This window comes from Theropithecus gelada, chromosome 12 (genome assembly GCF_003255815.1).
Source record: "Theropithecus gelada isolate Dixy chromosome 12, Tgel_1.0, whole genome shotgun sequence".
In the NCBI taxonomy this organism is placed as follows: Eukaryota; Metazoa; Chordata; class Mammalia; order Primates; family Cercopithecidae; genus Theropithecus; species Theropithecus gelada.
The window spans coordinates 41,585,504-41,613,191 of record NC_037680.1 but is presented as its reverse complement, the minus strand read 5'-3'; positions in this window follow the sequence as shown (position 1 = coordinate 41,613,191).

The window sequence follows — 27,688 nt, the reverse complement described above, 5'->3', positions numbered from 1 at the left end:
ACTGTGAAAAAATTGATTTCTATGTGTCTAAGCCCCTCAGGATGGTAGTTTGTTACAGCAGCCCTAGTAAACTGATACATTAGGCAGAAGACAAAAAGATTTCAAGGGAAAACACGTGGCTCCAGCTTACCTTTGGTATAGAAAGAAGAGATCCAAGCAAAACTCTTTTGAGCCTGAAAAGGAAGTTAATGAAGAAGGAAAGGAGTCTCTGAAAAGGGCTTCTTACATAGTTTGCCAATCTAGGATTAACTAGAAAGGTGAAAAGATGAGAAGTTTCCATCTACTTACACTATTCTAGTGTGGCAGAGATTGTGCCTCGCTTGCCTGAAGTCTGCAGAGTGCGTTACATCCCATGGTTTGCAAACAGCAGAACAGAGATGGCTGTGTGAGGGGCCTGGGGCAGGGAGGAAGGCTTAAGTCAGCCAATTACAACCAAGAGTGAACCTGCGAACATGCTGCTTTTTCTTATATCCTCCTCAAGGACCAGAACAAAAGTTTCCTTAGAGGAAGAAGTGACAAAGAGGGAATGCTGCCATGCAAACTGGATGGATGGTATTCCCGGGGCCCAATGGGTCTGTGGGTACGTTAGTAGATATGAGGGACAATGATGGTCATGGATCATGCAGGACTCCTCGCCTCAGTGGATGCCCACATGGAGAAAGGGGGACCAGGGTCATACTCTGCTTTCTCTGTATATGTACACGCTCCTGAACTTAGATCGGTCTCCATGAGAAGGAGAGATAGAAGAGGAAAATCATGTATTGGCTGAACGCAAACCCAAAATAATTGGGAAAAGCCTCAAGTAATTTAGTTTACCTAGAAAATTGACTAGATTTATTTTTCCGCCATTAGACAAAATGGGGGCCACAAATGAAAACGAAGTATGTAATTAACATTTCTTGAACACGTAGCCGGGAAATGTGGTATCAGCTGTATTTGTTTTTCTTCTTTATATGAGCTCCTTTATGGCAGGCACTGTGTGTTTCTCTCTGTGTCTTTTCAAGTCTGATATAATACTTGACATCATTTTTGTCCATCCATACAGTTGGTTTGTCAATATGAAAGTATTTATTTAATTGATGATAAACTGTAAGAAAATTGTACTCGTTTGCTCTAAAGTAAATATGAAACGTCAGATGAAACAATAACACACATCTGGATTGAGAAATATCCTAATAACTGAATTATTTTTATTTTGTTTATGTATTGTGTGCTTTAGTATCCTAATAAGTAATACATTTTCTTAAGTATTTTTTTTCATTTATTTATTTTTGAGACAGAGTCTCTCTGTTACCCAGGCTGGAGGGCAGTGGCAGGATCTTGGCTCACTGCAACCTCCGCCTCCCAGGTTCAAGCGATTCTCACGCCTCAGCCTCCCAAGTAGCTGAGATTACAGGCGCGTGCCACCATGCCTGGCTAATTTTTATATATTTAGTAGAGACAGTGTTTCACCATGTTGGCTAGGCTTGTCTCTAACTCCTGACCTCAGGTGATCTGCCCGCCTTGGCTTCCCAAAGTGCTATGATTACAGGTGTGAGCCACCATGCCTGGCCTTATAAAAGTATTTTATAGACATAATATAAATAACTGATTTGCATTACCTCATTTGAGATGAATTTCCACTGTTCCTGGTGTCATACACGTGCACCAAAATAATCCAAAGGTCTACACTCGCTAGGTTCACTGATGTATAGAATATTTTTCTACATTTAGATATTTCTTGCAAATATTTTACCAGAAAGCAACACAAAAATACTATCAGTGAGTATGTGTTACACTGTTCTCTAAGGAGTCAAATTACTCACCTTGGAAATAATTCATCCCAGGAAGAGAAAAGGTTTTCAAAAGACCAGAGCAGGCCACAAGGGAGCTTTTACAAAACTCCGTACATAAAGGGTAATGTAAACTTAAAACCTAATTTTCCAATAGTAATTTTTATATCTTTTAATTTTAGTAGTTTATGTGTGAAACAATCACGTGAAACAACAAAATGATAAAATTTAGAAAAAATATTAGTAAAATGCAAATAACTGAATATGTAAAAGGGTCCCATACATATTTATATGTAGTAGATAAGTTACATTTTTTTAGTGTGTTGGGAAATTTTAGCTCACATCAACTCTCTGCTGTCATCTTGGGGGCACTTTCATGACTACCATGCTTCATACAGGTTTCCTTTCCTCCCCATGATAGAGGATAATGGGAATGTACTTTCTTTGGTTCAATTTTATGTGTGTCCGCCAGTAGATGGCGGTACCACTTTGAGTGCTATCCGCCTTTTTTTCTTTCTTTCTTTCTTTTTTTTTTTCTCAAAGCTGTTTTCTGATATATGTTGGGTACCATAGAGTGAATCTCAGAACAGGAAGCGGAGGCATAAGCAGAGAGGATTCTGGAAAGGTCTCTTTGTTTTCTTGTCCACAGAGAAAGAAAGAAAAAAAGATTGTAATTAATTCGTAAACCTCTGTGGTCACAAAAAAAAAAAAAAAAAAAAAAAAAAGGCTGAACAGCTGCAGAGGAAGACACGTTATACCCTAACCATCTTGGATGCTGGGCTTTGTTATGCTGTAATTCATAAGGCTCTGTTTTATCAGGTAAGCTGACAAAACATTTCATTATCTGCACCATAGAATCTAGCTACCAGGTCATTTTTCTTACTTTAAAATCATCTTCATGCTGCTATTTTTAACCCAGTGTTGTTTAAATGTAAATTACAGGAACCAAAGGCATCGTTTGATGTGTAAACTACTTACTATTTCTTTATCTTTCAAAGAAAACAGAGTCTGTCTGGAAATGGTGATTTATGGTGCATACTAGGCATCAATGGTCTTGTGTTTTTGTAGATGCTTATGATTTATTGTATTCAGAAAAAATATTTTTTATTATACTTAAAGCTAGTCTAATGAGTTTCCTGGCTGTATGTCATCTATTTAAATGCCCAGTGTGTCCAGTATTTTTAAAACATTAATGCATAGTGAAATTGGAACTATCATTCTTGTGCTTTAGTCTTTTATTTAACAGCTTTAGAGGCCATGCATATAGGGAGTGATAACAATATAGAGGTGTTTGGCTTTGTGAAGCACACTATCATTTTTCTCTAAAATCTGTTTTCATAGAGAAAAGAACACCAATACTAACCATTTAAAAGAGGTTGAACCTTCAAAAAATAAAATAATCTCTATATGTTCCATAATATGCTACTTCTTTATCCTTTAATATATTCATCTTATATTAAATGTTTACCTTTTAATTTATTGATTTAAAGATTCTTACATCTTCTTGATTAATTATTTTATGAGCTTGATAGATTATTTTTTTCTGTATGTATTTAATAACTGATTATTTTTATTAATTACCAGGAAGAACTACTGGAGCCATAAAACAATAATTTACTTTATCTATGATCCAAATTTTCTGTAGTTGTATTTAGAATATTCTATATCATAACCATAAATGTTTCATTCAGTTCGCCACTACATAATTAGAATAAGAAATTATTGACAGAAATCTATAGGTATAAATGAAAGATAAGTTTTAAAAATCATACATGGTTTTAAAATACACAACAGGTAGTGTAATGTGGCTTATGAGGACAAAGATAAAGGCATAAGTGCTTGTAGGAATTTGCATGGAAACATTTCATCACATTCACTCCAAATAGAGTGTACCGTATATTAAATGAAGACCTCTGATTTCAACAGGGCTTCCAGTCAGTACTGGCTAAAAGGGCTTCAAAAACAGAACTTGAGGCCTCCAAACTGTAATTTCTAATGATATGTTTAAAAATATTGACATCTTACTTAACATTTTACATTGAATAGCAATAATTGTCCCCCTGAAAACATTTCAAAAGAGTGATTGCCTGAGAGGAGAGCCCTGGGTCTTGTCTTTCAGAATAATTCCTACCATAGGATATAAAGAAAACTATTTTTTCGGACAGTGTTCCCAGAAATGGCTGTTAATTAACTTGATTGTATTGTACACACCATGCTTCTCTACAGGTGACTAAATGTGAGTAACTTTGCTCTGTGTAAGCACCAGAGCTGGTCTTGATTGAACTGGTTTACATTTATGAATGAATGCTTAATTTTGGCCCCAAATGTTAACTTTTATTTTTCTTGGTATAGTTGCAACAATCTCTTAGTTATTCATCTATACATGTGGTCACCATGTGAAAAACAGATACACACAGAGTTCTTCACTTCACAAAATGCACTCTTTCAAAAATTTCGGAAATTAAACCTGTTTTGATTAAATGATATATCAAACAAGTTTGAATAACTTACTCTTTAAAAGAATGTAGTGGTGATTGCATTTGTAAAGTTGAGAAAAATGCTGTGATTTGAGTACTGAAGATAAAAAGGTTGAATCCTGAGCTGAAAGTCTTGGGATCTGGTTCAAGTTCTGCTACTAATGAGTTTTGTTGCCTCAGAAAAGACACTAAGTATCACTGAAGAGCATTTTCCTTGCCTATAAAGGAAGGAAATTAGAACCAAAGCTATATAAGAACACTTTGTTTTTAAAGTTTTCTGATCCTCATTTATTTGGATTTTTCTTCAGTTGGTTTCTCAGCTTAATTAAGATACAACTTTGACTCTCACTGAGTTGTAAATTATGATTGATGTCTAAACATGAAAGTGGGAAAATAGAGAAATAGGGGTGTTTCTTGGCCAGTTCCTTCTGTGTTGGAAACTAGCAGGGAGCAATATGGAGAAGTGGTTAAGAGCAAGAGCTTGGCAGGTTACATTTTATGGCCACTATTACCTGACAAGTCATCTAAACTCTCTGAGCCTTTGTTATATCATCTATAAAACAGGAATAATAACGATTGTGTTGCAGGATTGTGTGACTAAAATAATGTCTGTTCAGTGCTTGGTATAGATCCTGGAACATGATTATGAACCTCCTTCCTCTCTCCCCCGCCAACCTAACTCACATCAAAAGGAACAGGATAAACATAAAGGCATAAGTTTTCATCATTGTTGTTATTGTTATCGTTAGTGCTGGTGATATAATACCTTCCACCACAACAGGAAGGATGGAATAAAACTGCCAAATAATTATGTACCTGAAAAGTGAATAATTCTCATCTTGGAAGGGTGCCCTTTACAACAACAATTGTGTACCTATAATAATATCACTTAGTGTTAACATTCCAGGCAATTCCTGGAGAGTTTATACAACTCATAATACCTTCCATAAGACAGTTATTTATGCCCAATATGCTATCATGGACTTCAAAACTTTCTTCTTCTTATGAAAATAGAGGCAAAGGGCCTTATTTCACATTCCCTTAAGAGGATATACCTGTTAGATGAAAAGTCTCTGTAAAGATTCACAAAGGGAATCTATGTTTCACCAAACCCACATTTAAATGCCAAGTAATTTCTACTAAGACCACCAGACAACAACCAAAATCTCAGGAAAGTCTTTGCTATGTGATCAACTCACAAACTCTCTAATGCTTCAGTTCTATTAACGGTACAATAAGATGTGGAAAGGCAAATTGTGCTTGATGAATGGTTGATGGACTGCAAAATCCCTGCTTTCCTCCACAGGTTGTTTCTAAGTGTAGCTTCGTGCTCCTGACAGCTGTGTGCTACTGGGGTCTTCGGGAGCTAGAACTGGGATGACCTTTCAGCACCCCAGGCCTCCTAATCCTTCCCTTCAACCACCCTGAGCCTCTTTAAACTGACTCAAGTAACTGTGCTGTCAGTTTCATCTTCATGGCAGTCAAGATGACTTAACGGACTCTTGATTAGGTAGATCTGAGAGGGCTAAGAGCTTGGGAGCCTTAAAAATATGAGGGTAGTGTTTCTCCACAAGATAAATATGGTGCTTGGAATTTGTTGCTCATCTGTCTCTCAGTTCTAGGTCACTTCCAGCTCTTACGAGTTCTTATTTTTAAGGTTGAAGTTAACTAAAAGCATCCATAAGAATAAGCATTTAAAGATTTTTTTCCACCAAGAAATGAACATGTGATTATATAGTGATATTTCTTTACATAGGTAGCTGTGAAGATTACTTTTTTCTCATTTTCAGTTATGTATAGAAACATGAACTCACCGAAGTTTGGGAATTCATGTTTCATTTGTCACCTAAAAATATATTATTCATTCACACCTTAATATTAATGGTTGTTTTACCAGTTTTCCAAAACTGTGAGGATTAATTACCAACCTACCAATGAAATATAATTACTTAACAATCTATTTTTGTACTTTTAGATTCTATTTTACATTTTCGATTAATTTTAATTCTAACTGCTCTCATTTTCAAAATTTCATGCTTACGTTTTACCTCATAAACAACTTTCATGGCAAATCAATATAGAACCTGACATCTGAATTACTTCTTGAGGTAGATTGAACAATTCTAACTTGAGGTAGTTAGAAAATTTGGAAGAAAGAAAATCATATTCTTGCTTTATATTGCCAGTTCACACATGTATCTTTGATTGAGAAGCTACTTTTTTAGTTCAGCTTTACCTGAAAATATTTTTCACTCTAGGATGAAATTAACACATTCTTTGTTTATATTTTAATGGGAAATAACAAGTGCAGGCACCTATTTCGGAGCAGAATAGTGTTTCCTCTTAATAATACAGCAATAAATAAAATTTTGCTCTTTTGCTAAGCACAGACATACTTCGTTTTATTAACTTCCTGATAGGCACCAGCTCTTTGGATACCTAAAATCTGAATCTACATCAGACATATAATTTGTTAAAGTAGAAGAATTCTTTAAAATTTATATGAATACCTACTTAACTGGATACCACAAGTTTCAATGTGCCAAGTATTTTTTTGGTTACTTTTTAAAATATCCTACTTCTTTCCTGTAAGGATTTGAAATGATAAAGGACATTGTGGAAATAATTTTGAAGAAAGTTTTACCCAAGATCTAGGATTGCCTGAGAGGAGAGCCCTGGGTCTTGTCTATTTCAGAATAATTCCTACATAGGATATAAAGAAAACTATAGGATATAAAGAAAACTATAGGATATAAAGAATAATTCCTACATAGGATATAAAGAAAACTATAGGATATAAAGAATAATTCCTACGTAGGATATAAAGAACAACTGAAAGGTAACTTACAAGCAAGTTTACAATATTAAAATACTGCACATATAAAAATATGCTGGGTGTAGTTGTGTAAATGAATTTTCAGGAATTTTAGTTCAGAGAAAATTTATGAAATCTGGAGTTATTTCTGTAAGAATTGAATTAGGTTTTCATTTTTTTGGAGACTGCATATAGGGAGCCCTTCATGTGATTAAACTCTGTGCTGGAGCAGAGTTAGAGAAATGATGGTCCCTTAATTATTAAATAGTGGTTTAATATTGTTTTATTCAATGGGTGAATTCAAAGTCACTCTTTAAATAACTTTGACCATTTTCTGCCAAGAAGCTCCCTTTTGGGAATTTTAATCTCCTGATTTTCAGGATATACTTTATTCTTACTTTGGTTGTACAGAACATTTTGTCCTTTTCCTTTCCCAAGAAAGAGCTTGAACTGGAATAATTCACTAAATTCCAATTCATATTTCTAAGGAGTGACATTGCACTTCTGGTCTAGAGTCCAACATATTCTTGCATAAGATTTAATAGGACACATTTTGTAGGCTTAAGCCTCTATTTGAGGACTAGTCACCTGTTTGTCAGTTTCTGTGTCTCCTTGGTGTTTCTGCTTGTGACATTTATTTTTCACCATATAAGTTGTTTTCATTATGCCTAACTAAACATGTTCCGAAGTACTCTGAGCATTTTCATGGAAAATATATCATGGAACTTATATCATGGTTGGTCATGACCTTAAATAATAAATTCTAGAAGAAACGAACATAAATTCCTACATGGGCAAAGTAGGTAAGAGAAAGCAGTGAAGCCATTCCGGTTGGGCCTAAAGAACTAGAAAGTGCATGCATGCCCTTTTTAAAAATGGAAAACGCCTTCTCACTGCTAGGAGACTGTTACATCAAATGACTTCTCTGAAGAAGCTGAAAAATCTAAATTGTTAGTAAAGATTTCCCTCTGTTGTTAAACGGAGTCATCTATTTCAAAGTATTTATAATACCAGATAGATTCAATAAAACACATGTATAGGCAGGATCTTGCCAAGGAATTGCAAAGTTTCTTTTTCTCCTTTTGCCAATCTAACCAGTACTTTTGTCAGTGAGGGAAAACAAACCTCATGGAGAGGAAACCACTTGACCATATTTAGAAGCACAGCCACATTGGTACTCAGATCTCTTTTCTCCCAGTCTAGGCTCAGTCTGTTTCATTTCAAGTCCTTGAATCTATGCATTACCTTCTTGATTTCTAGTTTTCTTCCCAATATTAACATCACCACAACACTTAGCATCATTGATTTTTTTTCTTTTTTTCTATTGCTATTTTCTGTTGCTAGTGATATCTTGTTTCTGCTTTGCTATTTGTTGCAATATGTAATATTCCCACTTCCACTCTGTTCTTTAAACACTGTTGAAACTTGTTTTTAAAGTTTAAAATTTAGGGCAAACACATTGCGGTCCTTTACCTCTGAAAGGGAAAAATATTATTGATATGATATATACATGTCCTTGAGACCTGTATGGTCTCAAAATTCTAAAATGTTTTGTCTTTTGTCATAGCCAATAATAATTACATTTAAAATAAATCCTTCCTTAATATCAGCTTTTTTACAATAGCCTTAGGTTCTATTATTGATCTTTTTATATTTATACCAAAAATTAATGTAAACTATTAAATTAGCATTGGAAAAAACAGGCAAAAATATAATTCACAATCATATTGTGTTCTCTTACACTGACATAAAGCCTGAATAGTATTGGATAAGAATACAAATCAAAGATATATACCTGGAATGAGAACTTCTTGGCCAGGAAATAGGAAGTAAAAGAAGAAAAAAGCAAAATGAGAGAAGCAAAAAACAGATTTATAGGACCTCACCAATAAAAATGTCAGGAGAAAAAAAAAAAAACACAGCTAAAGAGAAAGATATATGCAAACATACTGAGAGAAAACAAAAAGAGGTAGAACATTACGAGCTGATTCAGACAGTGGCCCACAGCTGTGGATGCACATTAGACTCACATGGGAAACTTTAAAAAAGAGCAATGCTTGGCTCCACCTTCAACCGATTCAGTCAGATTCTCTGAGGTGGAATCTGGGTATCAATATTTGTTTAAAAGCCCTGCAATTGTAGTTCAAATGTGTAGCCAGGTTTAAAAACCAATTGACTAGAGAAAGAGAAAAATAACCGAAGCCAATGAAAACTTGGCTAGGGAAGTGAATGATAGTTGACAAATGCTTTTCAAAATAATTTCAGAGTGCTATCCAGCGGGCATGTGTTAAGTAAAGATATTATGCAAATTCTTAAGGAAGCAACAAAAAATACGCTTTTGTCCATTTCTCCCTTAGTTGAACACCCTGGCATTTACTGACGTGTTTAAATAATTTTACATTTGAAATTGTTAATTTATTATCCCAAGTATATTTGAAAGTTGATTCAGCTGCTGGTTATGGAATATTTTGCAAGCTAACCATGCAAACAATGTACGCATTTGGAGCTGAGCATCCACAACTTCAGATTTGTGCAACCATAGATTCACTCAATGATTTATTTCTTACTTATAAATTGCTACCTGGAGAACTAAGTCTTGAAGAATCAAATAAGAGTAGATCTGCTGAAAGACATTCTTTGACTCTCCAAATCATCAGTTGAAAGCAAAACACTTTGATTTTTAAATTTTTTAAACTGCAATTTAGGCAGATTTGGAGGAAAGACAGATTCTGTAAATGAACATATTTTTTAAAACCAAAATGCATTTTAAAAGATATTTTCAGAAAATGGTATATCTGAGAAAGAAGTGAATTAATCTAATAGTGGAGCGAAATTAATAATTAATTGCATTTCTTAAAAAGAATCTCATTCCTAAGATAAGTCAGCTTTTAAGGAGACATTTCCTGGGTTAACACCCCAGTTGCTGTTCCGGATTGGTTTCCCACAGCTGAGTAGGAGACATAGAGGACAATCCTCTACAGGTCCTTCAGAGAAGATTATATCCTAAAGTCTTTTCTCTAGAGGATCATCATTTAATATTAATAGTTAGCTATGTTTTCTTCACCCATCTCTAACATTCTACCAACGTGGTCAGTAAAATGATTCTCATCACAGAAAATATCTGTTAAATCTCAAGATGAGAATATCCACATTTTGAGGCAGGTCGCTGGTGCTTCTGTGATAAACAGAAGAAATACAATATCATGTTCGAGGCCAGGGTTGTGATGAATGTGTGTGACACAGTGCTTGTGTCCTCCCACTGGGATTGGATCATTTACTTAAAAAAAAAACAAAAACAAAAACAAAACAAAACAAAAAACCTTTATACACAAAGTTTTTGGGAAGTCTGCAATGAAAATATAAATAAGAAACCAATAAGCTATTGATAAGAATGAAAACCTGAACCAGGGAAGGAATGCTTTTATGAAGAAGGGTCACCTTAAATAACATGATCTGTGTAGAGGGTGAATAATTTATGGTTGACATAACCATTCCCCTCTACCAACAGGATGACAATTGTAAGAACTAACTAGATTCTTTTGAGGAAACATTCCAACTCCTTATTCAGAAGCACTTTGTACATTTTGAAAAGGAAAGGGTAATGCATGAAGGTAAATGAAAAGTGGCAGAGCACATCCAAATCAAGATGCATATTTTCATGCAAATAAACACTAGAGGTAAGATACACCATGAAAACTAGTCTAGTCAGCTCCCTCTTATGCATTTGTAAGGTATGGTTTTCTACTCAGTATCTTAAAATTATCCTGAGTCATTGTAAGACACCTTTCTTTTAAATATCCCATTAAATCTATAGTGGTGCGAGTTCAGAAAACACTTTGTGAGATCAATTTAATCAGAAAATAATACACTTCCTCCTCTCCCCCAACAATCCATATCCCTCAAGAAAGCTAGATTTGGGAAGTTTCACACTTAACAAAATCGTTTCTATTTATTCTCTCAATTTATTTCTGAATAAAAATTTTGAAGACAGATATTTAAGACATTAAAAAAGGCACTTGATGTGGGAACTCAATACTTTCCGATCGACTTTTCTGTAAACCTAAAATTGTTCTAAAAAAAAAGTCTGTTAATTTTTAAAGAGGAGTGGCACTTGAAGAATGAATGAACTCAATGTCTGATTTTGCACTGGCAATTTTATCAGGATCCTGAATCCTCCATGTCCTTGAGGGGACAGTTCAGGCACACGGCAGGGCATCTCTCCCTCCTGGCATCTTCCCTCTCACCTATTCTTAGGTTTTTCCTCAGGATTACTGCCCTCACTAGTCAGTTTCTTATTTATCAGATCCTCTATCCTCTGGAGGGTGAAGACAGACAGACCATGCTAGTCTTCAGCAGTTTGGTTGCTACAATCCCTGTTTAAAACAAAATTTTTTATCATATGTAATTTTCTCTTACCTGTGGCATTCTGGATCTCCTGTAGCCTCAAAAGAATTGAGCACTGAACAGCATCCCCTTCCTGTCCTTATGTGCAGAGACCTTTTACTCTGCATTCCCCGCTGCAGTGAGTGGCATCATCCACACCTCAATCAGGGCAGTGCACACAGTCCTTTGCTCTATTTTGGTGCCAATGATGTGCTTAGAGGCTGAAGGAAAAACACAGATTCTCTGGGTCCTGAATTCAGATCCCAGGATAGACTTTTTTTTTTTTTTTTTTTCATCTTTTCTTTATTTCAAAGGGCCCTTTCTTGGGGGGATGTGGCCAAGTGACTGGTCATATTTCACTGAAAACCAGACTTGAAGGTTTCTAGGTTTTTTGTTAACTGCAATTTGTACGGAATTTATCAGTAGGAGATTTTTTATATTACCATTTCATGGAGATGTCATGTGTACAAAATTGAATATCTACAGTTAGAAAGGATTCAAGGGATAGTTCTTTTCAGTAGCTGATCTTCAAGTCATATTCTACTCAAGGCATTATATTATTTATTCATCAAGAAACAGTTTAAATTGGGGCTGGAGAGGACCTATGCAAGCATCTAGTTCACTAAAGTCTTCTAAAAATGAATATATCCTATAATAGATGTGACACACCTACCTCAGGAACATGATTTATAGAAGGTTTAGTGACCCACGTTCAGGGTATAAGGGTATTGCTATACCCTCAGAAGTTTCTCTCAGAAGGGAGAAACATTTGGAGTAAGTCTAGTACAGAGTACCAAAGTCTGGACACTGAACTAGAGTTTTAGTGATAAAAGAGGTGCTACAAATTAACCGGTCAATTTCCCACCTCTCCCTTCTTTTTTACACATATAGACACTAAACATCTGAGATCGTGAGTGTTCCACGTATCACACAAGTGATAGCAGAGACAAGTCTAGAATACAGGTTGTCTGATTTGCAACTTGTATATCTCTCCTTCTGCTTTCCTCTTTCTTATCTTTTCATTAAATCTCATTTCTAAGAAAGATAGGGCAGGGCATGTTTTTCTAGTATATTGCATTATCTTCTGTGGCACCATCTTAGAGTCATCCACTCTGTAACACTATAACCGTGTATCTAAGGGGCGTGCTTAGTGGGGAAGTCCTCTTTATGTGATTGGATTTTTGCTGATGAAGAATCAAATGGCAGCTGAACTTCAGACACACCTAAATCATCCTGTGCTCCGGTGTGGTTTACCATTTGCACCCATCTGAAAGCAGTGATTAAAACCTTTTTGCTCTGAGCTAGACAAATCCCAATCCTCTGTATTTTAAATCTCAACAGAGCACAGATAACATGTGGAGTAGTCAACACCACCATCTTAAAGTAATGTAAGTCATACCTCAAGTTCCCAGTTCTCAATTTTCCTCAGGTTGCCAAGTGAAAAAGGCAGTCGACTCTCAACACTCAGTTGTGAAAACAGTGCGCTGTCATTTTGATTACAGTCAGTAAACAGTCTGTGTTTGCCTGGAAAGAAGCTGCCTAAAGCACATGGTACCAGCAAGCAGTAGGAGACATGTGGCTGAGGGCAACACATAGGGCTCTCTATTATGGCTGATGTTGGGGTAGGAAAAGGATCAAGGATTGTTCGGAGGATGCTGTTTGCTTTATATTTGTCATGTTGCCAGTGTACTTCAAAATAGAAAGCTTCCTGTAATTCTGTTATATTCCGATTTGCATGTGGTTTCTGCTCCTCTGCACACACACACAGAGAATGTTCACTTATGAATAAAGTAGCTTTTTCACTATGGTGTTTCTTAGACCGAAAGACAAAAGCAGCAACCTGACTACATAAAATAGAAAAACTATTGATCCAGAGAGAGCCCCCTCCCCCTTGTAGGACATCTCAGAATAGGGGATTCTCCTTTTGCTTAATTCATGCATTTGTTCATGGGTTTGATCCCTTCGAGGAGAGTGATGGAATAGGGAACAAGTATATCTGAAAAAAGCACTGTGCGTTAGAAATATAATGAGTCCCATGTATGTACTTTTAAATGTTCTAGATTCTAATATCAAAAAAGAGGAAACAATAAGATTACTTTTATTAATGATATATTTTATTTAAGATGATATGTCCTAAATATCATCATTTCGAAATTTGGCACCTACCCACATTTCAAATGCTCAGTTCCTCATGTGGTCAGTGGCTACCATATTGGACAGAATGTTTGTAAGATTTGTTTTGGGCAGTTGTATTCAACATATATCAAATAATGTCCTGCTTACTGTGGTGGGTAGTTAATACACCCTTATCCTCAAGGAATTTAATAATAAATGGAGAAGCAATAAGGCACATCTTCAATAACAACAGAAGATAGAATATATATAATTACTGTAAAAATTTTAGACAACATGTGTGTGCTCTGGGAGTTCAGAGGAAGGCAAAACGACTTCTGACTTGGAATTGGGGTATGATGAGCCTTGGAGCACAAGTAGGATTTTAACAGGTGACAGTTGGTGGTCAATGACATTTCAGACAGCGTGAACATTTTTGAACGCCAGATGTCAGAGGCTGGGGTCTTTTAGGGAATGAAAATATACAGAGTATGTAAGATGTAGCTGGAGAAGTTCATTGGTAAGATCATTGTAGAGAGGCTTTGACTAACTTTTCCAAAGAAAAAATTATAGAATTTGATGGCAACATTTACTAGTCATGTGACCTTGGGCAAGTTACTCGTTCCCTCTGAACCTTATTGTTTTCTTATCTAAAAAATACAAACAACAATCATATTTATCTTATATATTTGTTGTGAATATTAAATGAAGTAATCAGTCCCTGATAAGTGACAAGTGCTTAATCCCTGTTCTCTGTTATCATTCTTACTTCTCTAAGATATTTTGCAGTGGGAAATACTTTAGGAAAAGTATTCGGTCTTCAATTTGCTTTGTTTTAAAGAGAGTCTAGTAATCTTGGCATAGTTATGTAATTATATTTGAGGTAAAGAGGACTTTAATGTATGTATTTTGTTCTAGGTTAAATAAGGCTACATAATTAGTAAATATGGTGCCTACAGAGTTTGGCTTTGTTTTTCCTGCATTGAGTCTTTTTATGTTTTATCATCTTAATATCTATATAATATAAAACAAAGTTATCTGATTTACTTAATCAATACCCCAGTAGTGGACAGTTTCATTTTTTCTAAACATTGCTATTATAAAATACATTGCCATAAATAGAATATGTGAGTTTCTAAAGATTGGGCTGAATTTCCAAATAATACATCTAAAAAAAATTTATTAAATTTTTCAGAAACCAAAATTAAATAATTCATTGATTTTTAAAAAGCATTCATTGAGCACTACTATGTGGGTGTACTGTTCTAGACACATGAGATTCAATGAGGAAAATAGACCCCAAAAAGTCAAATATTCCAACCCCTGTGTTGTTTCTGTGCTACCCAGGAGAGACATAAAATGAATAATAAACATTATAAGTAAGTTATATAGTACCTAACAAAATGATAAGTGACTTGGAAACATCAGAGCAGGGTAAGAGATTAGAGGAGAAGTGTGAGCAGTTCTCTTTAAGAAGGTAAACTTTTGGCCAAGACTTGCAGGAGATAAATGAGTTAGCCATTCAGCTTTCTAGAGGAAGAGCATACTGGAATGGGGGAATAGTCTGCGTGTGCTTCCAGGTACAGAAGACAGCTGGAAGCCAGTTTGGTTACAGAGAACTGAGGGAGGAAGAGAATAGAAGGAGGTGCCTTCCCCTAGATAACCAAAAGGTCAGACAGATTATAAGGCCTTTTAGGCAATTGCAAGGATTTGGGACTTTTTTTCTGGGTAGCTTCTGGGGGCTTCTGAGCAGAGGAATAAGATATGATTTGATTTTTATATTCTCAAATCACTCTGACTGGCGAGGTGAAAACAGGCTGTATGGGAGTCAGGCTGGCAGCAGGGAGACTGAAAGTGATTGCAGGCTTCTGTGTAATACTGCTGTAAATCATTTCAAGGTTCCAGGTGCAGGGAAATTACACCATAGGGCATCAAATGAATAAATAAATGAAACTGAAGAATCTATTATTGTCATCTTTAAGAAACCGCAAAAATGTAAGTGATATGCCCAGTATACATGTTTCTTTTTTTAAATATATACTTTAAGTTCTAGGGTACATGTGCACAACGTGCAGGTTTGTTACATATGTATACATGTGCCATGTTGGTGTACTACACCCGTTAACTCGTCATTTACCTTAGGTATATATCCTAATGCTATCCCTCCTCCGTCTCCCCACCCCATGACAGGCCCCGGTGTGTCATGTTCCCGTTCCTGTGTCCAAGTGATCTCATTGTTCAGTTCCCATCTATGAATGAGAACATGTGGTGTTTGGTTTTCTGTACTTGCAATAGTTTGCTGAGGATGGTTTCCAGCTTCATCCATGTCCCTACAAAGGACATGAGCTCATCCTTTTTTATGGCTGCATGTATTTCATGGTGTATATGTGCCACATATTCTTAATCCAGTCTGTCATTGATGAACATTTGGGTTGGTTCCAAGTCTTTGTTATTGTGAATAGTGCCGCAGTAAACATACATGTGCATGTGTCTTTATAGCAGCATGACTTATAATCCTTTGGGTATACACACAGTAATGGGATGGCTGAGTCAAATGGTATTTCTAGTTCTAGATCCTTGAGGAATCGCCACACTGTCTTCCACAATGGTTGAACTAGTTTACAGTCCCACCAACAGTGTAAAAGTGTTCCTATTTCTCCACATCCTCTCCAGCACCTGTTGTTTCCTGACTTTTTAATGATCGTCATTCTAACTGGTGTGAGATGGTATCTCATTGTGGTTTTGATTTGTATTTCTCTGATGGCCAGTGATGATGAGTATTTTTTCATGTGTCTTTTGGCTGCATAAATGTCTTCTTTTGAGAAGTGTCTGTTCATATCCTTCGACAACTTTTTGATGGGGTTTTTTTTTCTTGTAAATTTGTTTGAGTTCTTTGTAGATTCTGGATATTAGCCCTTTGTCAGATGAGTAGATTGCAAAACTTTTCTCCCATTCTGTAGGTTGCCTGTTCACTCTGATGGTAGTTTCTTTTGCTGTGCAGAAGCTCTTTAGTTTAATTAGATCCCATATGTCAATCTTGGCTTTTGTTGCCATTGCTTTTGGTGTTTTAGACATGAAGTCCTTGCCCATGCCTATGTCCTGAATGGTATTGCCTAGGTTTTCTTTTAGGATTTTTATGATTTTAGGTCTAACATTTAAGTCTCTAATCCATCTTGAATTAATTTTTGTATATGCAGTATACATGTTTCTAACCTTAAAAAAAACAAAAACCAAACAAACAAAAAAACCATAAAATTCTGGATTCTATAAGCTCAGTATTGTCAAAGTGTGGTTCCTGGGCTGGCAACATCAGCATTATCTGTGCATTTGTTAGAAATGCAAAATTGGGTCCCACCCATATATACCTGGGGTGGAGCCCAGAAATCTGTGTTTTAGCAAGATGTTAGCCTGGTGATTCTGATGCTAAATTTTGAGAACCACTGCTTTAAATTAGGTTGGTGAAACTAGATGGCCTGAAAGATTATTTTCAATGTTAGGATACAGTGCTTCCAAGTTCATTTCTTAATATTTATTTTTATTATAAAAGTAAGTATAGTCCTTGAGAAAAAATGGTTTATAAGAAGTATAGAATCATGCTAAAGAATGAAAAAGTCTTAAATCACATAGAGGAATTTTATTTTTATTTATTATATCCCACCTCTTTTAAAAAGTGATGCTAAGTTTTATATATATATATATTCTGCATCTTTTACAAGTAGCACAGGTGATTCTTTTTTTAGGTGGGGGGAATGGAGTCTCACTCTGTCACTGAGGCTGGAGTGCAGTGGCGTATTCTCAGCTCACTGCAACCTCTGCCTCCCAGGTTCAAAGATATATAAATATATCTTTGTGCAATAGGCATCTCAAGACAAGGACAATGGAGAAAATGTATGTGATACATCTGTTAAGGACCGTATGCTAATGAATTTACTGTTTCAAAATGTACAGTTAGCTCTGAGCCTCCCGAGCCCAACGTTTTTAAAGGAAGAAATGAATTTTATACAACACAAAGAAAGAAGTCTCAGACTTTAAGTTAACATGGACCACCATAAAGGTGGTCAAAGTTGCTACAAGGAGAATCTCTGGAGCTCCCTAAGAACTGAATGGACAATTTGGTTTCCTAGACAACATTCCAGTATTTCACCCTATGATATCTTGGTGATTTGCCCATTTGAAGTTACCTCTTCAATAGGGAGCTGAAGTCTTAAAACAAAGTGAGCAGATCGTAATTGAGACTGTTACCTCTTCACAGAGGTTGAAGAGCCAACCAGGTTCCCACCCAGATGGAAAGCTGTCCCTTCCTCATGGCAAAGCTTGTGAGTTCCTCCATGACCACCTTTGGATCTGCTTCTGTTCTTGCGCAAAATGCTGAATAGCCAGAATTTTACAGCCTGCTACATGACACAGATGGTTGTAACCTGGAAAATTCTTAAGCAGGTATATCATGTCATCAGTATAAAGGAAGATAAAAATAATTGAAAGAAAATAAAGTTGCATTCATGGCCAGAAATAAAGGGTAAAGATGCAAAATGATGCTAAAAATAGTGGAGCCATAGTAAAACAAAAAATTTACAAACACTGGGAACTAGAAGATCTTAAAGGATAAATAAATGTTCAGGATAAACTAAAATAACCACAAAAGAGAATACAAACAAACTTACCTCTAGAATATTCAATTGTTGATATTAGCATGAGCATTAATAACAATACTAAGTAGAAACGGCTTAAGAAAAATAAAATTAAAGATTTAAATTGTCTAAGATTCCTCAACTGGTGACATCTAGCATTTTTAGGATAGTGTTTCTATCATGCTGTTTGAGCTATCACTTCCTTATTTGAAAACTGAAGGTTTTCCCCTAAATTACTAAAATGCTGAAATTTTATTAAGATAATTTCAAATGCAGGCTAACCATTTTGGGGAGATCTCCAGATCCAATCGATGTATTAGGTCATCTGAAAGCAAAGTTTCTGGACCGTCTTATCTCATCACCTTCTAAATGAAATTCACTGAGTTTAACTAATTGCAGCCATCAGAGAAAGACTTTTTCGACTGAACCTTGTACACATCTGTGCAAAATTAAACTTAAGATGTCTGTTGAGCGTGTTGCCTCATGTCCTTTACACCATATCCTAAAACTTTCCTCCCTTCAGTTTCGTTCTTGAAAAATGTTTGCTTTTTATACATAGCTTTTAGGAAATGTGTTTGTTTGTTTTTTCCTAAAATAGAACAAAATTCATGTGATCCAATATGCTTCCATTTTTTGCTTAGTTACTGGGGACATTAGAGATAAACTCTAGGCTTGATTACCGAAAGCACTCAGATTGTATTCTTTACTCATTCCTTCAGAGCATCCTTTCTCAAATAGTCATCTATATATCGCTTGCACAAAACTGACTTGGAGAGTGTATTAAAAATGCAGATCCCTGGGCCCTACCTCAGATCTACTTTTTCAGAATCTCCAGAAATTGAATCCAGAAATCTGCATTTTTACAAGCAGCACAGGTGATTCTTTTTTTTTGTTTTTTTGAGGGGATAGGCGATGGAGTCTTGCTCTGTCACCCAGGCTGGAGTGCAGTGGCATATTCTCAGCTCACTGCAACCTCCACCTCCCAGGTTCAAGCGATTCTCCTGCCTCAGCCTCCTGAGTAGCTGGGATTACAGGTGTTCACCACCACGCCCGGCTAATTTTTGTATTGTTAGTAGAGATGGGGTTTCACCATGTTGGTCAGGCTATCTCGAACTTGTGACCTTGTGATCTGCCCACCTCGGCCTCCCAAAGTGCTGGGATTACAGCCATGAGCCACCGCGCCCTGCCGCACAGGCGATTCTTACGCTCACTGAAGTTCAGAATTGCTTAGAGTCCAATTTTATATAATGGTTAATTTGTAAACCAGGGCTGCTTTTAAACATGAGTGACATGCAACTCTTATTAAGATATAATACAGTTTGAAGTATGTGGCCTAAATTGGAGGATGAGTCCACATGAAGGAATCACTGCGATTTCCCATGGATACTTGGGATTAAAAACAAACAAACAAAAATTATCTCTCCTGTTTGAAGCCAAGGCCATAAAATACATTTTCTCCAATCTGTAAATCAGTAATTTTCACAAGGATAGGAAAAAGAAAGATAATTCAACCAAATCAGAAACTTCTGGGATGCTTTCTCAAACTCTACCCTTCTGCTCCTCCTTATTCGCTCTTCGATATCCAGCCTTCCCTACCTCAAGCCCCTCCACATCCCAGCAAAAAGCTCTCAAATGTTTTAAAAAGGTATTTAAATTGATGTTTTGGTTGTTTAACATACTTAACATCATGTTCATTATAGCTCAGGCTGAAGGTCAAAGTATTTAAAACTTAGTTACTTGTGTACTATGAAGACAAGGGAAATAACATTTATTAAGCTTAAGGCTGTGAAGTAGAGGGGACTAACATTTATGGAATGATTATAAATTTATGTAACAATCTATTGCTCAATTTCTGATGCGTGGTGTGTCTGATGGGTATTATCATTAGCATTTGTGTTATTGTTACCACTTACTGAGAGGTAAGAGAGGAGAGGCACAGGCCAGATCATAAAGGCACTTCCATACGTTGCTAAAGTGATTCTGAGTCACTGAGAACCACTGACAGATTTGAACAAGGGTAGGGTATGTGTTTTGAAACCATCACTCTGGTAACAGAATAGAGAAAGAAAAATGTGATGGCTTAGGAGAGTTCATCTGGAGACAAAGATTTTATAGACCGTGTATAAAATTGTAAAAGTGAGATTTCATGTTTTTTTTTGTTACGGTAAGTGGTCAAGGGAAATTTACTGGTGAGAATTCATGACTAGTTTGGCTTATGAGCATTGTATAAATGAATTGCAGTAAGTGTTGTTTTAAATGTTAATTACTGATTATAGAATTATATATATTGCCCTTTGAAATAATTATTATTGGTTTAACTCTGCTAAGCCATTGCTGTTGGTCATAGCAGAAAGGAGTATGACATCTGGTTATTACATTTAGGTTAATATTTAGCATGCAGGCTTTTTACCTCAGCTTATCTAAAATGTACTCTTAGAAGCTCTTGTCTTATTTTAGTAAGCCTATCAAACTGGGTTTTAGGTGGAGAGGAAAAGGAACTAGAAAATGACCTACAACACCAATGTGAACCACATGTTCCACTAGTCTACCTCTTTGGTCTTTGAGGTATTTGAGGAAAAGAAGCAAAGGAGGGAAGAGGAGAGAAGGAAGCAAGAAGGAAGAACAGAAGGATGCTCAGGAGTGCCAGCATGCCTTCAGAAAGAGTAAATGAATCAAGGCTGCCAAAGAGGGAAGAAGCGCCCCTGTCCCCACCCTAGGATCCTGGCAGTGGTTCCTGGTCCCATTCTTCCTAAGTCATGCTAGGGTATGCTTCTAACAGGGTTTAAGTATCCTGCTTTGCATCATCCCTGCTTTCTCGATCTAGGGCTAAAAAAAAAGGAATAAAACCCAGACACAGAGCCAGAGCACCCCTATGTCAAATGTCAAAGATTATAGGCTAATTTCACTTGTATTCTCTTTCTACACAGATCATGGAGCAAGAAAGCTGAAGCCAAGCCACGTCAAGGTTTGTCAGGGATGAGATATCTGTCAAGGATTCATAGTAGAGTGGCTTACTGGGAAAGGAGCAAAGAATCTCTTCTAGGGATATTGTAAGAATAAATGAGATAATTCACAGAAGGGGCCTGGAGCTTTTCCGGGAAAAGGTGCTGTGACTAAGGTAACTACACAACTTCTGGGTATAAATTTGTTTTTGTGGAAAATAAACTAAAGTTTCTACATTTAACCAGAACAGCTGTATCAGGACCAAAGGAAGGCAGAGGGGTGTTTTCTTCCTTCCTCTACCAGTTTGTTCTTCCAATGAGGCAAATATATACAGGGAGACATAGCAGAGATGACATAAGGGGATGGAATGATGCCAAAGGCTATTGATGTAAGAAAGAGAGATTAACTCAGTTTTTCATATATTTTTCTTTTAAAAGAGACATTCATCCTGTGTATTTAGTAAATTACTCTGGATTGTATTTACTTTAAATTTTATTATATTTATTTGGTAATTGGATCTACGGCTCACCTGACTGTATGGGGTAAAGGTCATCCAAATATGTGGTGAGTACTTGGTTGTGAGCTGGCTTCTTGATTGGTCAAGTTTTTGAACTGACCAAAAACTATTTATTTATTTGGTGTATCAGCTGCAACTAACTAGAAAAACTGTCTAAAACTGTCTTAGTCAAGAAAGACGTTTATTGAACAGAACAAGCAGTGCAGAGGTTGTTTGGGTCCACAAGCTGAGTGATCTGTCAAAGGCCCAGGGGTAAATATGTCTCTGTGACCTGCCACCCTCAGTGTGTGAGCTTTGCCCTCAGATTGGCATCTCTTCTGGTTTTAATTTGGCTGAAGTAGTGCCATGTATTCTATCCCAATAGAAAAGGGACCAGAGGACAGAAAATGCTATCTTCTCTTTGTTCTCTTTCTTGGGAGTGAAGAAACTTTTTACAAACAACCGCTTGACTGAAGGCCCCTCACCTTTCATTGGCCAGAATTAGACCATATACCTTGTCTTTAAACAAAGATTGGCAAGGGGCTTGAAGGAAGCGTCTGGAATGGAATGAATACTGGGGAGTCAAACACACAGTTTACTTTGCAAGCATTTAAAAGAAACATTAAAAAGCTAATAAACCCAACGATGCTGATTTGTCCTTTAAAATGTTGACTTAATTTTTGTTACTAGTTAGCAGTTGTCTCTTCAAGCTAATAACTATCTGATAACGATGAAGTCACAGAAAATATCAACCCTTAAAAATTAATTAGTTCCAGGATAATTATCTTGAAGATAGAGATGAACTCATGCTTTTTTTACTAAGCTATTTTTTTTCAGAGCCATGACATTGAGTCCGCGTACAGAAAAACAGAAATAGATCATCTTGTTAAATAGTTAGCACATGTTGGCAATCATGTGTTTAGCTAATAGAAACGGAACAATAACGTAAAGAGGGTCTAGATTTCATTTGTATTTGGCTATAACATGTGTTACCCTTGCTGTAGAGTTACTTTCTCAAAAGGTTTATTCAGACTAATAGTAATGCTGATTTCCTTGACAATACATTGAGAGCAAGAGGTACTTGACATAGAAGAAGGTAGCCTAGCCTTTTAATTTATCATTAAATAACTCCAAAGTGTGTAGCATACATGTGAATGTAGATGTGGGTTTTATATTTGTCATTAATTCATTTCTGTTTGCTTTATCTTCTATGTGGAAATAAAGATGAGGACTATATTGCTACACTTAGATTATGCCACTCATTCCTGACACAGGGCTTTATACATAGTAACCTCCCAGTAAGGTAGTGATTTATCCTAATTTTCTTTCAGCAAACACCAAGAATCTTCTCATTTTGCAGGCTTAGGTACCTAGGCTTTTTTTTTTTTTTTTTAACTAGACAGGTTTAAATCTTGGCTCCTTGGCTTATCTAGCCTACCTGCACCTAAGTTTCTTGATCTTTAAAGTGGAAATAATAATAGTATCAACCTCATGAAATTGTAATAGTGATTAAATGGGCTAGCATGCATATATTGCATGACAGTGTCTGAGACATAGTAATCATTCAACAGAATTCTGTTTGTTATTGTTCAATCTTCACAGCCACCCGATTAAGGAGACACATCAACCAGGTATTATTTCAAAACTATTGAAATTATAGAAAATAGTATTTAATTCTGCCTTGGAATGTGTCCAGTGGTTATCATTATAATGTGCTGAGTGCTCTATGTATGCCTTTGATAAATCTTATGCTGTTGGGCGCATATGCTGCCTGAGAATATTGGTAACTACCAGACAATCATTAGCCTTAAGTGAAATTTTTACTGGGAAAATCAACTAATTTTCTTCAACAGTTAGGTAGTTAGTTGGTCAATCTGGTCTTTTACATTAGACCCTTACTAGAATAGTCTCTTGTAGATACCGAGAAAATACAGCATCCCTCCTCAGTAATGGACCCAGTCCTTCGCAGCAATTCACACTCTCCTTCTCAAAGACATGAAAGTGCATTGCAGATTTTTTTAGTTCTGTCTCAAGTTATATGACATAGAGCAACTTTCCATCCATAAAGATGAAAAATTTACAGCCTTCTGACACAATCTTGTTTCCATGGAAACAGACCAGAACTAATCGATTTTGTCTGCAACATAATCATAAAAATCCCGACAGAGAGAGGGAAAGAGAGACACTACTGATACTACAGGTTGTGGACCAATACAATTTGCCAAACTGTCTGCTGCTCTGGAAAATTAGGCAAGGTGAGAACCCATAGGCCATGACTAATGGAAAAAAAATTTTTTCCTTAGTAATGCCACAGCATATCCTAAATGTTTACAATGCCATTTTTCTAGATTCTGATTCATTAACAAATATTAGTTTTGTACTCATTGTATTGGCTGGCTTCAAGTACTTTCATAAGATTTTGTTAGCATCATAGTACACTGGCATGTGAAACTGGAAAACTGAAATGAACTAGTCAAATCTATTTTTCTGTAGTTATTTATATACAGCTTAGATCTTTTAGAGCAAATCATATAATAGTAAGATTCAAGACAAATACATCAACTATAATAGAAAAAGTCATAATTTGTGTTTGTCAGTAAACATTTCTGAGGAGATTACTTAGCTTCTTTGGGACTGTTCTTCATTTATTTTACGCAGAGAGTTGGACTAATTGTTAAATCCCAAGTAGGTGTTTTAATTAGCATCTTGGAAATTCCTCTTTGGCATCTAGGTAATTGTTCTAACTTCATTGCCTATCATCTTCTATGTTCCCATTACTTAAAAATTGGTAGCTGTGTGAGTCTTGTCTCTTCACTCATCACCCTTTCACCATTTTTCCCTAGGCAACGCCATGCATATTCTTAGCTTCAGCTTCAACCAGTGATTGCTCTTTTTTTTTTTTTTTGAGACAAGATCTTGTTTTGTAGCTTAGGCTGGAGTGCAGTGGCAAGATCATAGCTCACTGCAGCCTTGAATTCCTCGGCTCAAGCAATCCTCCTGCCTCAGCCTCTGAGGTGCTGGGATTACAGTCATGAGCCACCATGCCCAGACTCATCCAGTAACTTCTTAATCAACTTTACCCCAGCCCACACAGCTTTCTGAGTCTCAAATCCATATTTTAATTGTATACCCAGATATCTCACAGCTATTTCAAACTGAACAGTTTCCAAACAGACTTTATTATCATGCCTTCAAACCTCCATTTCTCTATTGGGTTAATGTCAATTTGTGGCTTAAGCTGGAAACCTGGAAGTGAGCTTAACCCTATAACTTTAATTCAAATCTCCTATCAAATCAGTCACAAAATCTCATTGTTTTTCTCTCTTCTATACTTGTGCATTAAATACACTCCACTGGCTGTGGTTTTTCTCCCTAACTTATTGATGACCTACTATTAATGTATTCCAGGCACTGTGCTCACCTTTTAGGTGTGTTTTCTCATTTAAATGTTATATTAGCTCTATAAAGTATGAACTATGATTATCTCCATTGTACAGCTAGGGAAATTATAAAGAACAAAAAAGCTTCAAGAACACAGCAGCAGAGTCAGGCCTTGAATCCAGTTCTGATTGCCAAGTCCATGCCTTTTGGTACCAGAGTTATTGTCAGATCCTTTACTTCTCTTCTTTTGACTACTTAGTGGTGTCTAACTGCTTTCTTCTTGGGCAGTTGTTCTCAAAGTATAGATTTTAGACAACTGGGGATTCCTCGGGCCCTTTGTGTGGGAGCTTTGAGTTCTAAACTACTTTCGTAATAATACCAAAATGGCATTTGTCTCTTTTCACAGTTTTGGCACTCGCACTGATAGAGCAATAGGCATGTGCTAAAACTGCTAATGCTTTAGCAGGATTCAGTGCAGTAGCATCAAACTATAGGCGTAGTCTGTGTTTTCTTCATTGCTCCACATTCTCAGTAAGAAAAATAATGCCAGTTCACATAATACATCTCTGATGAAGCAGTACATATTAATTTTGCTCAAGCACAGCCCTAAAAATCCCTATTTTTAACGTTCTGTATGATGAAATAGGAGGAATATATAAAGTATTTGACTGCATACTGAAGTGCCATAGTTGTCTTTAGGAAAAGCACTTGTGTGATTGAGTCAGGAGCTGAATAGGCCACTTTTCTTTTTTTCATGGAACACCATTTTCACTTGAAAGAATAACTGACAAACTATGGTTATTCAGACTTGAGTATTTGGCACACGTTTTCTCAAAAATGAACAAAGGGAAGGCCTGTCACTTCAGGAAAAGCAAATAACAGCATTTGTTGTCAATGTTAAAACTGGAGCTTTCAAGAGGAAATTGGACTTTGGGAAAACTTTTACCTGCCACTGGGAGCTTGACAGCCTACCCATACATTACAACTTTCCTCATGACATTAGTGGTGATAGTAACAAATGTGATTTTTGGATATTATATAAGAAAATTTGCCTAAATTTGGAAGACGTTCATAACAACATGCCATTTTCCAAATAATCCATGCATGATGACACAAAATCATGCATGATTACTTAAAAGACCTATTCAAAGGACAAGATAGATCAAAAGTTCATTGATATGACTTTTGGTTTCACACAACTAATTTAATAAGCTACCATTTGTAGAGTTTTGGTGTGATATTAAAGAAGGATATTCACAGTTACCTGGAAAGGTAATTAAAGCACTCTCTTTTCCAGCCACACAAATATGTGAAAATTTTCTTCTTATATTTCAATAAAACAACATATTCCATCAGACTGAACACAGAAGCATTCATGAAAATCTAAATGTATTCTCTTAAGTGACATAAACATATTTGACTAAATGTGAAACAAATTCATCCTCATTAAATTTTTTTCTGTTTTGAATAATACAGTTGTTTTCATTAACCATCTGTTGTCTGTATAAACATACAAGTGTTTGTTATTAGTTTAAAAGAATTTTTGCATTTTTTCATTTTAATTTTCAATATGGTAAGTATGGATAGCTAAGACCTTCCATAAACAAAAGCTCTTTGGGTTCACGGATAATTTTAAGAGTAGAAAGAAATCCTGAAGCCACAACATTTGAAAACGACTGCTCTAGGGTCACTCCCTGCCTGTCCACCCTTCATACTGCCACCATCTTTCCAGTCTTCACGTTGATCATAACACTCCCTATCCATGGCATACTTTCATGTGTAGTACAGGGTCCTCAGTGGTCTATCCTGCCTAACTTTTGAGTTTTATGTCATACTACTCCCTTCCGTGCAGGGTGATGTCCACTCATAAGGAATTTCATGTCGTTGCTCCCAAACTCCCCGCGCTCTTTCTTGTTTCTGCATCTGCACACATGCCGCCCCCACCCCAGCCTGCTCAGTGTGTCTCTACTAATGTGTCTCTATTAATGTGTCTTCCTACCAACCCCTTTCCAACCACCACCACCACAAGCCCCCAGTTGAATTCCAACTAGCCTGCAAAACCTACTCCAATATCACTTCCTCAGGGAAATTTCCCCAAATCTTACCTCTTTCTCCCTTCCCTGGGAAGAACAAATTGATACTTTTTATGAACCTCAGACAATCACCAGCTATATATAACTGTATTATAATTATTTGTATAAAAATCTGCCTCCCACATTGGACTGTCAGCCCCGAGGAAGTGACCATGGGTTCCTGGTTCAAGCAGAGTACTGATTCATAGAATCCCTCCATAAATATTTTCCAAGTAAATGATTTTGAGATCCCTTCCAGATTTGGAATTCTGCAGTTTATTCCTCAAACAGGATATACTGAACCGTAATCTTTTTACTGGTTAACAAAGGGATGTATTTGCTTTATTCACACACATTCACCCACAGGCTTTTTGGTTTTTAGTTAAAGAGATCATCTCCTAAGTTTTTTTCATATCTTTTTTGTCCTTGCAAAGATAGCTCTGGAGAAAATTTGATATATTAAATTTTATGTATTTTAATAAATTATAATGTGCATATAATCATTAATAATATATATATTCCACACCAAGGCATCAGTAAGAATTAATTTTTAAAGTCTGCTCTAATATGAATGTAAAATTATGTAAGAACTCTGTATAATAAGCTCAC